The sequence below is a fragment of the Coregonus lavaretus genome, assembly GCF_964263955.1.
Source record: "Coregonus lavaretus genome assembly, chromosome: 25".
NCBI classification, from domain to species: Eukaryota; Metazoa; Chordata; class Actinopteri; order Salmoniformes; family Salmonidae; genus Coregonus; species Coregonus lavaretus.
Genome location: NC_140012.1, coordinates 7,336,522 through 7,352,841, shown reverse-complemented (window position 1 = coordinate 7,352,841; position 16,320 = coordinate 7,336,522). Strand labels below are relative to the sequence as shown.

The following is a 16,320-nucleotide window of genomic DNA, read 5'->3' as shown; positions in this document are numbered from 1 at the left end:
AATTTCACAACTACTGCGGTGTATCAGTACAGGGTTGGAGGGGCTGTTCTACAATACCTTCAGCCGCCTTTTTTGGGGCGGCTGGCTTCTTGGCGGCGGCTGGTTTCTTGGGGGATGCCCCTTTGGCTGTCATGAATCGCGCTTCCTGAGTCTGTTTCTGCCTGAGTTGCCTGTTTTCTGTCTTGGAGTCTGTTTCCTGAAGGTTCCTGAATGCCCCCTGTCTGGTTGCCGGGCGACGAAGCTAGGCGGGAGATCTCTTGATTACCCGCACCTGCATCTCATCAGCTATCTGCACACCTGGTCCTGATCATCACCTCTTCACTTCATAAGCTCTGACCTGACATCCATTCCGTGCTGGATCGTTAGCCATGAACAGTATGTTGTGTCAGCGTATCAGCCTCAAGTTTTCTAGAATTTGTTTTGTTGTTTTGTACTTTTTGCTTGCCGTGTACTTACCTCCGTTTACTCTGTCTACAGTTATTCTCCCGGAACATTCACTCCACCCTTGCCTGGTCGTCGGTGGGTTCTGTAACATCATTGGATCTGCCTATTCACTTCCACCAACTCACCTCCGCTGTCCGCTCCGTCTCCTGAATTATCCTGCTTCCACATTTGAGTCGTTAAATAAATACTCCCCTTCTGTCTACTCACCTTGTCCTGGTCTGCTTCTGGGTTCTGCTTTAGAGAATCGTGACATTGGCCTTGGCTAGAGGCTTGGAGGCCATCGCATCATCGGCATCAGACTGAGCTGCAGAACACAGAAACAAGTTCAGTTTCCATTTTCAACTGTGCTAGTCCAAGAATCTCCTCAGACGTCTGCGACAGTGTGCTGTCAACGCAGAATGTTCTATTCTGAATGTCAGCACCCTGTTTAATTGTGGCAAACTTGTGAAGTTGGATAAATTCTGTTATACAGTTCAGATGGTGTGGTGTAGTGATTTTGATTTGATCACTATTGATCCCCGGGGGAGAATTAGGTGTGGAATCTACTTACAGCTGGATTTGCTTTTGGCTTTTACCGTTGTTGATAGAGAAACAGGCTTCTCAATTAAGGAAATGTGCACAGAGACCAGATGATTGCTTGCTTAGGCTTAAGTCTCTGCATTACCCCCAAAAAAAAAATTATTACCAGTGTCACCAGGCTTACAAAACTCCTGTTAAACTATACTGTATAAAGACTCACGTGGGCTCAGGAGCCTTAGGGGGTGGAGAGTCCACCTCACTATCGGCTGCAGCGCGTGGCTCGGGGACAAAGCTGTCGTCATCGTCACTGATGGCTGCTGCCTTCTTCTTGGGGGCGCTCTTCATACAGTCATCAAACTCATCCTCACTGCTGCACATGCTGTACTTCACAGCAGCTTTGGGAGGAGAAACACCTGTTGCATTATCACTGCAGGAACACTAAACACAAACCCATGACGAAAGCAGCTTGTTAATAAATGTATTGAATCGGAGCCACAAAGTGCAGCTAGCTGGCAACATTTTATTTTGACTGATCAGGTCACCCATCAACTTAGTGCAACATGCTGGTGTAAGTAGGCATCCTTTTCTACGCTTGTAGAAAATAGCAACTGTTAGACAAGACATCACGGTTAGATTGTGTTAAAATAATAGCATCCTGTATTGATGTCGGGAAGTAGGACACAGTCATGGGAATGTCCTCTGATTCAACATACTGTAAGTAATCAAGCTATCTAATCTATGCCTAATCAGAAGTGAGTAGTACAGCTTATTGCTCAGATAAAGTGATGCTATACCGCCATCAGCACGTTTTGGTTGAGTTTCCAAAGACCCCCAATCATGAGCCACAACAAGTAGCCAGACATAACACTTTGGGGCATCGGGACTGTACCTACCATCTTATTATTGCCTGGTAGGCTTGATGTACTACACGTGAGCATGGGATGCCAATGGGCATATAAGGAGGTGACTGCTGGATAACGCAATCGTCGATTTAGAACTCAGTTTGGATGGCTCAGACCACTCAGATTGGATTGGGGCAGTGGTCTGTGTGTGTACAGTCGTGGCCAAAAAAAGTATTGATCTTCACAAAGTTCGCTGCTTCAGTGTTATGACATATTTTTGTCAGATGTTACTATGGTATACTGAAGTATAATTACAATCATTCCATAAGTGTCAAAGGCTTTTATTGACAATTACATTAAGTTTATGCAAAGAGTCAATATTTGCAGTATTGACCCTTCTTTTTCCAAGACCTCTGCAATCTGCCCTGGCATGCTGTCAATTAACTTCTGGGCCACATCCTGACTGATGGCAGCCCATTCTTGCATAATCAATGCTTGGAGTTTGTCAGAATTTGTGGGTTTTTGTTTGTCCACCTGCCTCTTGAGGATCGACCACAAGTTCTCAATGGGATTAAGGTCTGGGGAGTTTCCTGGCCATGGACCCAAAATGTCGATGTTTTGTTCCGCGAGCCACTTAGTTATCACTTTTTCCTTATGGCAAGGTGCTCCATCATACTGGAAAAGGCATTATTCTTCACCAAACTGTTCTTGGATGGTTGGGAGAAGTTGCTCTCGGAGGATGTGTTGATAACATTCTTTATTCATGGCTGTGTTCTTAGGCAAAATTGTGAGTGAGCCCACTCCCTTGGCTGAGAAGCAACCCCACACATGAATGGTCTCAGGATGCTTTACTGTTGGCATGACACAGGACTGATGGTAGCGCTCACCTTGTCTTCTCCGGACAAGCTTTTTTCCGGATGCCCCAAACAATCGGAAAGGGGATTCATCAGAGAAAATGACTTTACCCCAGTCCTCAGCAGTCCAATCCCTGTACCTTTTGTAGAATATCAGTCTGTCCCTGGTGTTTTTCCTGGAGAGACGTGGATTCCTCGCTGCCCTTCTTGATACCAGGCCATCCTACAAAAGTCTTCGCCTCACTGTGCGTGTAGATGCACTCACACCTGCCTGCTGCCATTCCTGAGCAAGCTCTGCACTGGTAGTGCCCCGATCCCGCAGCTGAAATCAACTTTAGGAGACGGTCCTGGCGCTTGCTGGCTTCTTGGGTGCCCTGAAGCCTTCTTCACAACAATTGAACCTCTCTCCTTGAAGTTCTTGATGATCCGATAAATGGTTGATTTAGGTGCAATCTTACTAGCAGCAATATCCTTGCCTGTGAAGCCCTTTTTGTGCAAAGCAATGATGACGGCACGTGTTTCCTTGCAGGAAACCATGGTTAATAGAGGAAGAACAATGACTTCAAGCACCACCCTCCTTTTAATTATTCCAGTCTGTTATTCTAACTCAATCAGCATGACAGAGTGATCTCCAGCCTTGTCCTCGTCAACACTCTCACCTGTGTTAATGAGAGAATCACTGACAATGACATTGTCCAACATGAACTCCACTAGCTAGCTAGCTAGCTCAGCTGGTTGCTAGCTTGGTTAGCTAGCTAGCTAGTTAAAACATGGTTGGCAAATAAACAATTACCAAACGTTTGGATAAACAAATCATTTATGAACCAATGATGTGATGCATGACAGGATTGGCTGTTGCATGCAATTGCAACTGCGTTTGAATTGCTTCATATAGCCACAAAGTTGCTTGAGATGTCACTTGCAACTTGCATCTGTACCACAACCGTGATCCTCTGTAGCTCAATTGGTAGAGCATGGCGCTTGTAACGCCAGGGTAGTGGGTTCGATCCCCGGGACCACCCATACGTAAAATTGTATGCACACATGACTGTAAGTCGCTTTGGATAAAAGCGTCTGCTAAATGGCATATTATTATATTATAAATGGAGTCCAAATTGCTTCGTGTGGCACAGGCTTTACAGTCCTTCACAGATGGAGAAACTACTTCTAACAGAATCATTGATACTGAAAGATATTCTTCAGACAATCAAAATATTGGCTGATTGAGAAACATCTTTGTTTGGTTTTGTCATGTAGTACACTCAAATGAGTGTAAATGGTCAAGTTACCAGGGTAATTGCTTCGTCGTCAACAGGTCCTGCTTATTTGAAGGGGATGCGACGTCTCTGCATGTCGGAGAAGTACTCCTTAGCCTCCTTCGAAGTGCTGGTACCCATACCTGGACAGTTACAGGTGCTGATGTTTGGCTGAGTTTACACAAGCAGCACACGTCTGATCTTTTTCTCACTAATTGATCTTCTGACCAATCAGATCAGCTCTAAAAAAAATCTAACGTGACAAATCTCCAGAGTGGCGCAGTGGTCTAAGGCACTGCGTCGCAGTGCTAGCTGTGCAACTAGAGATCCTGGTTCGAATCCAGGCTCTGTCGTAGCCGGCCGCGACCGGGAGACCCATGGGGCGGCGTGCAATTGGCCCAGGGTAGGGGAGGGAATGGCTGGCAGGGATGTAGCTCAGTTGATAGAGCATGGCGTTTGCAACGCCAGGGTTATGGGTTCGATTCCCACAGGGGGTATGAAAAAAAATTAGATATGCACTAACTGTAAGTTGCTCTGGATAAGAGCGTCTGCTAAATGACTAAAATGTAAATCTGATGCGATTGGTCATAAGACTAAAGGGTCAGAATTGGGCTGGATGTGTAAATATATGGGGTTTATTGTAAAATAACAACTTCAAAAGGAGCAGGTATGTGAAAGATATGACGTGGCTGCTTACATGTTCAGCTTCACTACCACAGGGGACAAACCTTTGTAGTATTTTGTTTTCCAAGATTTGATGTTGGGCTGCTTGTCCTTCCACTCGTTGAACTCTGGGATGCCGTAAAAGGGCAGCTCATGCTTCTTGTTGGTGGCCTGGAAGAATTCAAATTGAGTATAGAGTTTTAATTGTTACTGCTTAGGTGAGTGTCAAATCAAATGGACTTTTGAATATTTGCCATCCTTCTAAATATTACCTGATATCTCTACATTTGCAATAACCTCAAAATGCTTGCTACTGTAAAACTGTGTTTATTACATTAACAATATATCACCAACAGATGACACTGGTGTTACATGTAAAGACTAGTTCAGGATACTGTACATGGAAAGCTTCTACATTGTTGTTGTCTTAGTTCTAGTTCAACCTAAGAGTTGACATGGCTGTATTAAATATAGCTGTATTCAAATGAGATTTTTCACTACAGGGAGTTGCCTTGAAGTATCAGTGCACAAAACAGCAACCATTAGTCTGTCAGACTGTACCATGTTCCTTGATGATGGGGATGGGGATGATTAACTCCTCTAGGAAGTTCAGCGAAGGCCAGTTGTGGTGGATGAATTTGATGAGCAACCCCTTGATGTGGGAGCCGTCCAGGTCCTGTCCAGTCAGACAACCAAACAGGAGAGATCAATGATGTGAGCAATTGTCAGTGAAACAACTAGTCTACTCTGGACTCTGACTAGAGTATTATGGCTACGTCTACACAGGCAGACAAACTGTTTTTTCCCTGCTAATTGGTCCTCTGTAGCTCAGCTGGTAGAGCATGGCGCTTGTAATGCCAAAGTAGTGGGTTCGATCCCCGGGACTACCCATACACCAAAAAAAATGTATGCACGCATGACTGTAAGTCGCTTTGGATAAAAGCGTCTGCTAAATGGCATATTATATTATTATTATTTTGACCAATCAGATCAGCTCTGAAAAATATCTGACGTGATTGGTCAAAAGACCAATTGGTGGAAAAAAGATCAGAATTGAGCTGCCTGTGTAATCGCAGCCTTTGATGAAAAGTATGATTTTTATTCTAGAATAGAGCTGCTTTACTGGCTAGGTGGAAAATACTGTCTCAATCAATAGGAGGTCATGGCTAAATCAAGGTTACATTTTAAAATAAATTCCAATGTTCTACACAAATGAGTTTACAGACAAAGCTCTAAATTCCAGTGAGAATTTGCCATTAGACAGTGCAGACCTCATCGGTCATGATCATGAGTTTGCCGTAGCGCAGGGACTTGAGGGACTCTAGTTCTTCCTGTACTGCAGCCCCAGGATCTTGATGATGTTATTGATCTCAGCATTGTCCATGATCTGATACAGGGGACAGACAGGGATCAAACCATTAACATCTAGTCCAATAGTGAACGACCACAGCAAATGCCAAACTTTCTAGAGGGGAGGGCCCTTTGTAAAACACACTGTATGGTGAGGATTGATTCAACACAGAACAACATTTCCCCACAGGGATAATAAAGTCATTATCAATTGTATTCTCATCAGAGCATTATATAACAATATACAGTACATAACTATGTCTATGATGCTAACCAATGTTCCCTTTAATACAGTTAATACAATAGTCTTAGTAATGTATTGTTTAGGCCTATGTTCTCACCTGCTTGTGCGAGGCCTCCCGCACGTTGAGCATTTTCCCCCTGAGAGGGAAGACTCCGTAGCGATCCCTGCCCACCACACCCAGACCAGACACGGCCAGCGTCTTGGCCAAATCTCCCTCAGTCAGGATGAGAGTGCAGCCATTGGAGTTCTTACCACCTGGTCGTAACAACATGACAACTTAGTCATCATTATTCATATGAAGTCATTACTAAGTGCAAAACTTTACCGATTAACAAGTTGATTTATGGTTTCAGTTTTAGACAACTAAGGGGAAGAGTATAAGTAACTAAAAGTGAACTGTAAGGGAGAACCTCTTGAAGATAAATAATGTTCTGCCTTACTGACCAGACATATGACTTAATCAGATTTACCTGCGTCATTGGCGTCATCCATCTTTGGCACGCCCTTGATGGCAGAGCACTTCTTGTTGAGCTGCGTCTGGGCCTTGAACTTCACCCAGTTCATGATGCTCTCCACTATCCCACAGGAGTTGGCCTGGGTGACAAAAATAAACCATTTACGAAATGGTTCCAAGCGTATGAGATTTTGTATGAGTGGCCCTGGACATTGTATGGAGAGAATGAACTATGAACTTTGGGTAAGGCTTATTTTACCTGTTTGATAAACTTGTCACAGAGGGGGCAGGTGGAACCGAAGCTCTTCTGCTGCAGGGTCATGTTCTCCTTGGTCTGGGAGTCGAAGGTGGGGTTCTCGATCAGGCAGTTGACAAACAGCCACATGTGGTTCTTCACCTGGGGAGAGTTGGACAAAGTACAAACCTATTAAATGTCCACGTTATGAAGAATTCATGGACAATAAGGTTTTATCTTATTATCTCTGATGAAGGAATATGGCTCATATGACGTTTTTAATATGCCTATGTAGATTCTGGCAAAATACCCATCTCCCTGCACGTTTATAGACCAAAACAAGTGCAGATTAGGAGCAGCTCGCGGAGAGGTATGTAGCCTGTGTCCTCAACTTGCAGTGGGCAGACAAGTTTGCTGTCACCCAGCCAGAATGCGCATCGGAGTTTCATTTTTTTCCCACTACGCTCGCCCGCTTGTTAGATATTATGCACATGAATAGCTTGCTAGTAAACGTCCTCGCCATTCGATTGATCATAATAGCAGGCTAACAGTAGGCAGCAGCAATCTAAAGGGTCAGACCGAAATATGCGAGAAGTGATCAGGTGAAATTATGAAGCGAAGTGAGTAAACGGAGGAATAGTCACTATCCAATCAGAGCAACAGGATCAACCTACAGACCGCCCTTCTCTTTATAGACAAGCAAAATAGCCAGTTGACTTATTTAGACCATGTAGCACCTCACACTTGATTGAAAGATGCGTGCTGGCACCTGCCTTTGAGGATAATTACAAAAAAATACTCAGATTATAATCGTATTAGGAAAATAACCCATATCCGTTACGATACTTGTTTTGTCCGACTAGTCGGCACACCCCTAGTTGACAGTATGGTGGGGGTACCTGGAAAGGCTTGACAACCACTCCAGCTTTGTTCTTCTTCTTGACCACCTCGATGAGCTTGGAGGTCACCTGGTCTGCCACGTAGTCAGCATGTCTCTCACCCTGTTGCCAAAAATGGAAAATGACTCAAGTAATAAAACCAAAAGCGGTTGGTAAGCCGTTATCTCTCAAAATCCAAAATGTTATCGTCCAATAAGAGATAAGTTGACATTTGCCATTAGCTTCCATACCTCAGCTCAATCCCAAACATTACAGTACACACATCACAACAAAACCACAAGCCCCTTAGTCAAATGCCCTGTTACCTTGGTGGTGGCAATGCTGTTGACGAAGCTGACTTGATGGAAGCCCTTCTCACTCATGGTGAGGCACACCTCCCAACGCTCGTTCACCACCTCGTGGACCACGGTGAGGGGAGAGCCCAGCTCGTCCACTTTGTCCTTCAGGTACAGGTCCACATAGTTACGGAAACTTGTCACCTAGAGAGAGAGGGGGTGGGGTTTCTCAGGGACATCACAAGCGTCAATGCTGGAAATCAAACAGACAAACATCTAACATTGCAGTCCAACAAAATTGCAACCGTCAAAAGTATAGATTTGGAGACAGTATTGACATTGCCCTATATTAGCCAAATTAGATGTTCTTGTTAGTGTCTTTTGTTCCAGTAACTTTAGTGCAGAGTATTTCTTAGTCTGGCGATTACTCTTATGGCGCATTTCCAATGACGATTTACCCCAGTTTTTACCCAAAAGGCTCACTTTTGTTTCCGTCTACGCGGGCCAGAACCTGTCTCTCAATGGGCCATGGCTCCAGCGGACCTCTAACTTGGAGCCAAAGCACTGGGTAGTTTTCAGCTGGCATTTACATAACAAATGGCTAATGGTGTACTTTAACACCTCAGAAAGCAACAGTCTTGAATGATGAAGAGGTTGTTGATTCTGATCGACAACTCTTTAGTGTCACACTCCTGATGGAAACACTAGAGCTTACATCAACATAAAACACTGACGACTCCCTGGTGTCGGACTAAGTCTAGATGGAAAAAAAGCACTATTAGATTACTAGTAAGTTAGCCTGCAGTCACGGGTAGCCTCTTCCCATTGAGGAACACGCGGACACCCTTGGTGGTGCCGGCAATGTCGTATGCCCTTCGGGTCATGATGGCCACGGTGTCCTTGTCCAGGGTCTGCATCTTGAACTTGGACTCTCCGGCCCGCCCCATGTTGTCATACCACGTCTGCAGGGGCACAAAGAGCACAGGTAAGATCAAATAGAATAGGGGCTTTGGTAAATGGCTACATCATCACAAGCCTAAGAAAATGTCAAGAAATGGGTGTGTTTTGTATGGTGACATTGGATGACCTGCTTGAATGTCTTCTTTGACTCCTTGCAGGCTGTCTCCACTGTGAACTTGTTGCTGAAGATATTGCAAAGCTTCGCACCATATCCGTTACGTCCGCCTAAAGATTGAGTACAATAACATGTGACGATATACAGGTAAGTGACAAAATAAAAGAAACACCAACATAAAGTGTCTTAATAGGGTGTTGGGCCAGAACAGCTTCAATGCACCTTGGAATAGATTCTACAAGTGTCTGGAACTGTATTGGAGGGATGCGATACCATTATTCCATGAGAAATTCCATGATCTGGTGTTTTGTTGATGGTGGGGGAAAATGCAGTCTCAAGCACCGCTCCAGAATCTCCTATAAGTGTTCAATTGTGTTCAGATCTGGAGACTGACCCCCCCCAAATGACCCTAAGTTGATGGGATGTTAATTGCTTAATTAACTCAGGAACCACACCTGCGTGAAAGCGCCTGCTTCAATATACTTTGTATCCCTCATTTACTCAAGTCTCTCCTTTATTTTGGAAGTCTGATTGCATTAGCCTTACCGGTGACCTTCTTCTGGTCGTCGTCATAGTTACTGGAGGTGAGGAGCTGTCCGAAGATGAGCGCTGGCACGTAGACCTTCTCCTCCTTGTGCTCCACCACAGGGATGCCTTTCCCATTGTTCCAAACACTGATGGTGTTGTTCTCATAATAAACAGTATGGTATAATACATTTAATATGTGAGAATACTCACACGTCAATGTTGACTTTGATGCAGGTCATGGTTTTATCTCTTTGCTTGTTATCTGCAGCATTTACTGTGGCGAGAAGAACAAATCAGAGAATAGTCACTTCACAATCTTGGAAGGGCTTTTCATATATTGATGGTTTAACTATTCAGTGAGTAAACAATCCGTGAAATGAATAGAATAACATTACACTTGTAATAGTAGCTTACTCACCAAGGATCTCGTCAAATATCTTGTAGAGACACTAGGTCACATCTCGACAGTTAATTCCAACATCCTCATCAAACACCCACAATTGCTGGAGAGGAAAGTGACGGTAAACGTTACTGACAATTCTAACAAACAGGAAACATTAACCATTGGTTGTGTTCTAAAGATAAGCATTTTCTGCCTATATTTTACTCCAGTTTGACACCCCTGTCCCACCATCAAATATGTGTATGCCTCTACAAACAGGGCTGTGGTCGTTTCCAGGGAAAATATTGAGGCAGAGTGGTACGCGTTTGATAAGGTACCATGGCACCAGGCTCTACAGAGCCAATGTAGATGTCTGGACGCAGCAAAAAAAAAAATATATATATATTTTTCACCTTTATTTAACCAGGTAAGCCAGTTGAGAACAAGTTCTCATTTACAACTGCGACCTGGCCAAGATAAAGCAAAGCAGTGCGATAAAAACAACAACACAGATTTACATATGGGGTAAAACAAAACAAGTCAAAAATACAACAGAACATATATATACAGTGTGCGAATGTTGTAAGTTATGGAGGTAAGGCAATAAATAGGCCATAGTGCAAAATTGTTACAATTTCGTATTAACACTGGAATGATAGATGTGCAAAAGATAATGTGCAAATAGAGATACTGAGGTGCAAATTAGCAAAATGAAAAACAATATGGGGATGAGGTAGTTGGGTGGGCTAATTTCAGAATGGCTGTGTACAGGTGCAGTGATCGGTAAGCTGCTCTGACAACTGATGCTTAAAGTTAGTGAGGGAGATAAGTGTCTCCAGCATCAGAGATTTTTGCAGTTCGTTCCAGTCATTGGCAGCAGAGAACTGGAAGGAATGGCGGCCAAAGGAGGTGTTGGCTTTGGGGATGATCAGTGAGATAAACCTGCTGGAGCGCAGACTACAGGTGGGTGTTGCTATGGTGACCAGTGAGCTAAGATAAGACAGGGATTTGTCTAGCAGTGATTTATAGATGACCTGGAGCCAGTGGGTTTGGCGACGAATATGTAGTGAGGGCCAGCCAACAAGGGCGTACAGGTCACAATGGTGGGTAGTATATTAGGCTTTGGTGACAAAACGGATGGCACTGTGATAGACTACATCCAATTTGCTGAGTAGAGTGTTGGAGGCTATTTTGTAATTGACAGTCAAGGATTGGTAGGATAGTCAGTTTTATGAGGGCATGTTTGGCAGCATGAGTGAAGGAGGCTTTGTTGTGAAATAGGAAGCCGATTCTAGATCTAACTTTTGATTAGAGATGCTTAATGTAAGTCTGGAAGGAGTGTTTACAGTCTAACCAGACACCTAGGTATTTGTAGTTGTCCACATACTCTAGGTCAGACCCGCCGAGAGTAGTGATTCTAGTCGGGTGGGCGGGTGCAAGCAGCGTTCGGTTGAAGAGCATGCATTTAGTTTTACTAGTGTTTAAGAGCAGTTGGAGGCTATGGAAGGAGTGTTGTATGGCGTTGAAGCTTGTTTGGAGGTTTGTTAACACAGTGTCCATTGAAGGGCCAGATGTATACAAAATGGTGTCGTCCGCATAGAGGTGGATCCGAGCATCACCAGCAGCAAGAGCGACATCATTGATATACACAGAGAATAGAGTCGGCCCAAGAATTGAACCCTGTGGCACCCCCATAGAGACTGCCAGAGGTCCAGACAACAGGCCCTCCGATTTGACACATTGAACTCTATCTGAAAAGTAGTTGGTGAACCAGGCGAGGCAGTCATTTGAGAAACCAAGGCTATTTAGTCTGCCAATAAGAATGCTGTGGTTGACAGAGTCGAAAGCCTTGGCCAGGTCGATGAAGACAGCTGCGCAGTACTGTCTTTTATCGATCGCGGTTATAATATCGTTTAGGACCTTGAGCGTGGCTGAGGTGCACCCATGACCAGCTCGGAAACCGGATTGCATAGCGAAGAAGGTACGGCGGGATTCGAAATGGTCGGTGATCTGTTTGTTAACTTGGCTTTCAAATACTTTCGAAAGGCAGGGCAGGATGGATATAGGTCTGTAACAGTTTGGATCTAGAGTGTCACCCCCTTTGAATGTGCTCCAGTGTCACGCCCTGACTCAAGGGACTTGTATTTGTTGAGTCAGGGTGTGTATTTTCTGTGTTGGGTTTATTCGTGTAAATAAACATGTATGCTTATCACGCTGCGCCTTGGTCCGTCTCGTCCGTAAACGATCGTGACAGAAGATCCCACCAATCCTGGATCAAGCAGCGTGACGAGGAGAGAGGATGGACTTGGGAGGAGATGAGAGAGTCTGGCAAGAGGGATAGAGGCCATGATCACGGGGGAGAGACAAGCCCCAAACATTTTTAGGGGGGGGCTCACGCCGTGGACGACGAGGCAGCAGGAGGCCGCCGGTTCAGCCGTTTAGCAGAGGAGGCCGCCAGATTAAGGGGGTCATTGGTTTAGGGGGAGCAGAAGGAAAGTGTAGAGGCACGGCGAGAGGAGCTGGTTAGGCAGCAGAAGGAGCGGGGGTTAATGAAGGAACCCAGTCCCGCTCCTCGCACCAATCGAGTGGTGCGTGTCGCCAGTCCGGTCCGGCCCGTTCCTAATTCCCGCACTAAGCCAGTGGTGGGTGTTCCCAGTATGGTTCGGCCCGTTCCTGCTCCTCGCATCAAGCCAGTGGTGCGCATCAACCAGCCCGGTCCGGCCTGTTCCTGTTCCTCGCACCAAGTCAGTGATGCGCGTCGCCAGCCCGGCCCGGCCTGTTCCTGCCCCGTGCACCAAGCCAGTGGTACGCGTCGCCAGCCCGGTCCGACCTGTTCCTGTCCCTCGCACCAAGCCAGTGGTGCGCGTCGTCAGCCCAGTCCGGCCCGTTCCTGCTCCCCGCTCCAGGCCAGTGGTGCGCGTCGCCAGTCCGGTACGGCCCGTTCCTGCTCCCCACACCAAGCCAGTGGTGCGCGTCGTCAGCCCAGTCCGGCCCGTTCCTACTCCCCGCACCAAGCCAGGGGTACGCGTCGTCAGCCCAGTCCGGCCCGTTCCTGCTCCCCGCACCAAGCCAGTGGTGCGTGTGTCCAGTCCGGCACGGCCCGTGCCTGTTCCACCAGTGCCTGGTCCGGCACCGGTCAGCTGCTCCACTCCGGAGCCAGAGCAATCCGCTCCACCGGGGTCTAGTCCAGCTCCGGTCAGCAGTTCCACTCCGGAGCCAGAGCAGTCCGCTCCACCGGTGCCTGATCCAGTTCCGGTCAGCGGCTCCACCCCGGAGCCAGAGCAGTTTGATCCACCGTCGTCGGGTCCAGCTCCAGTCAGTGGTTCCAGTCCAGACCCAGACGTCAGCCCCTCTCCAGGTTCGGGGTCTCCCACACCAGGATCCAGACAGGGCGTGGTACTTCGTGGGAGGAAGGAGAGAGGAAGCAGCGCGCCAAGGTCCAGACCAGACCAGGGGCGCAACGGGGAGGTGGAGAGTAAGTGGTGGTCACACCCGGAGCCGGATCCGCCTCCGAGGCGGAATGCCCACCCGGCCCCTACCCTGTTAGGTTTATGTGGCGCTGTCGGAGTCCGCACCTTTGGGGGGGGGGGGTACTGTCACGCGCTGACTCAAGGGACTTGTATTTGTTGAGTCAGGGTGTGTATTTTCTGTGTTGGGTTTATTCGTGTAAATAAACATGTATGCTTATCACGCTGCGCCTTGGTCCGTCTCGTCCGTAAATGATCGTGACATCCAGCTGGGTCTTCTTCTGGTAGATCCTCTCCACTGAGAGGCAGTCAGGGTTCTTCATGGTCTTCTCCACCATCTTGTTCTCAAACAAGCTCTGTGTGAAATCAATGGGGGAAAAGTGTGTTGTTTAGCTGGTTACCGTTGATGGACCAGACTGTTCTGCATCAGGTCAAAATATGCAATAGACGGGTTGGTTGTTAAGCAACAAAACCGATGCGTGCGCAACTATGGGGCAAAACAGACAGGGTTGGCTTAGATTGTTGACAACATGTAAACTATATAGTGTCTTCAAATGTTTACTTGATAACAAATACATTTGCACAATGAGCAGTTGCCTCAAATAAACTCAGCAAAAAAAGAAAAGTCCGCTCACTGTCAACTGGGTTTATTTTTAGCAAACTTAACATGTGTAAATATTTGTATGAACATAACAAGATTCAACAACTGAGACATAAACTGAACAAGTTCCACAGACATGTGACTAACAGAAATGGAATAATGTGTCCGCAAAAAACCTGCCAAGAGAGGGCCGCCCACCAAAACTCACGGACCAGGCAAGGAGGGCATTAATCAGAGAGGCAACAAAGAGACCAAAGATAACCCTGAAGGAGCTGCAAAGCTCCACAGCGGAGATTGGAGTGTCTGTCCATAGGACCACTTTAAGCCATACACTCCAAAGAGCTGGGCTTTACGGAAGAGTGGCCAGAAAAAAAGCCATTGCTTAAAGAAAGAAATAAGCAAACACGTTTGGTGTTCACCAAAAGGCATGTGGGAGACTCCCCAAACATATGGAAGAAGGTACTCAGGTCAGATGAGACTAAAATCGAGCTTTTTGGCCATCAAGGAAAACGCTATGTCTGGCGCAAACCCAACACCTCTCATCACCCCGAGAACACCATCCCCACAGTGAAGCATGGTGGTGGCAGCATCATGCTGTGGGGATGTTTTTCATTGGCAGGGACTGGGAAACTGGTCAGAATTGAAGGAATGATGGATGGCGCTAAATACATGGAAATTCTTGAGGGAAAACTGTTTCAGTCTTCCAGAGATTTGAGACTGGGATGGAGGTTCACCTTCCAGCAGGACAATGACCCTAAGCATACTGCTAAAGCAACACTCGAGTGGTTTAAGGGGATACATTTAAATGTCTTGGAATGGCCTAGTCCAATTGAGAATCTGTGGTATGACTTAAAGATTGCTGTACACCAGCGGAACCCATCTAACTTGAAGGAACTGGAGCAGTTTTGCCTTGAAGAATGGGCAAAAATCCCAGTGGTGGCTCTACAAAGTATTGACTTTGGGGGGGGGGGGGGGGGGGGGGGGTGAATAGTTATGCACGCTCAAGTTTTCTGTTTTTATGTCTTATTTCTTGTTTGTTTCACAAGAAAAAATATTTTGCATCTTCAAAGTGGTAGACATGTTGTGTAAATCAAATGATACAAACCCCCCAAAAATCTATTTTAATTCCAGGTTGTAAGGCAACAAAATAGGAAAAATGCCAATAATTGGTTATCACACCCGGGGGGTGAATATTTTTGCAAGCCACTGTAGGCTGTCTCATCAGCATCGGTGATCAGGCCTACCACCATTGTGTAATAGGCAAACACCCGCAAAAAAATGATGGTGTTGGAGTCATGCACGGCCACGCAGTCGTGGGTGAACAGGGAGTACAGGAGGGGACTAAGCACGCACCCCTGATGGGTCCCTGTGTTGAGGGTCAGCGTGGCGGTTGTTGTTATTGTTGCCTACCCACCTGGCCCGACATGAAGTCCAGGATCAAGTTGCAGAGGGAGGTGTTTAGTCCCAGGGTCCTTAGCTTAGTGATGAGCTTGGAGGGCACTATGGTGTTGAATGCTGAGCTGTAGTCAATGAACAGCATTCTCACGTAGGTGTTCCTTTTGTCCGGTGGGAAAAGGCAGTGTGGAGTGCAATAGCGATTGCGTCATCTGTGGATCTGTTGGGGTGGTATGCCAATTGGAGTGGGTCCTGGGTGTCTGGAATGATGGTGTTGATGTGAGCCATGACCAGGTTACCTTGGCGTTCTTGGGCACGGGGGCTATGGTGGTCTGTTTGAAACATGTAGGTATTACAGACTGGGTCAGGGAGAGGTTCAAAATGTCAGTGAAGACACTTGCCAGCTGGTCAGCCATGCTCTGAGTACGCGTCCTGGTAATCCATCTGGCCCTGCCGCCCTGTGAATGTTAACCTGTTTAAAGGTCTTACTCACATCGGCTACGGAGAGCATAGTCGTCCGGAACAGCTGGTGCTTTCATGCATGGTTCAGTGTTGCTAGCCTCAAAGTGAGCATAGAGGGCATTTAGCATGTCTGGTAGGTTTGCGTCACCGTTGCAGCTCGGAACTGGGTTTCCCTTTGTAATCCATGATAGTTTGCAAGCTCTGCCACATCTGACAAGTGTCAGAGCCGGTGTAGTAGGATTCGATCTTAATCCTGTATTGACGTATTTTACAACCTCAGTCACTCTTTAGATGATACCCCATACTGAAACCAGCCAGGTCACTGTAAATCCATTAGCCATTGAAGCCAACTGTTGTCCCACTATGTAAACATCA

General features: G+C 46.3%; 1 pseudogene across 1 annotated transcript; it reads right to left on the bottom strand.

Annotated features, from left to right (window-relative positions):
- Window positions 1–1,179: 1,179 nt before the first annotated feature.
- LOC311100519 (DNA topoisomerase 2-alpha-like) lies at window positions 1,180–13,825 on the bottom strand (annotated as a pseudogene). The gene is made up of 14 exons: window positions 13,712–13,825; window positions 9,657–9,798; window positions 9,123–9,220; window positions 8,845–8,997; window positions 8,066–8,239; window positions 7,761–7,862; window positions 6,886–7,023; window positions 6,643–6,766; window positions 6,270–6,427; window positions 5,850–5,965; window positions 5,147–5,254; window positions 4,644–4,749; window positions 3,949–4,058; window positions 1,180–1,401 (listed from the first exon to the last, which is right to left on the bottom strand). The product of its transcript is annotated as a DNA topoisomerase 2-alpha-like (transcript).
- Window positions 13,826–16,320: the final 2,495 nt, after the last annotated feature.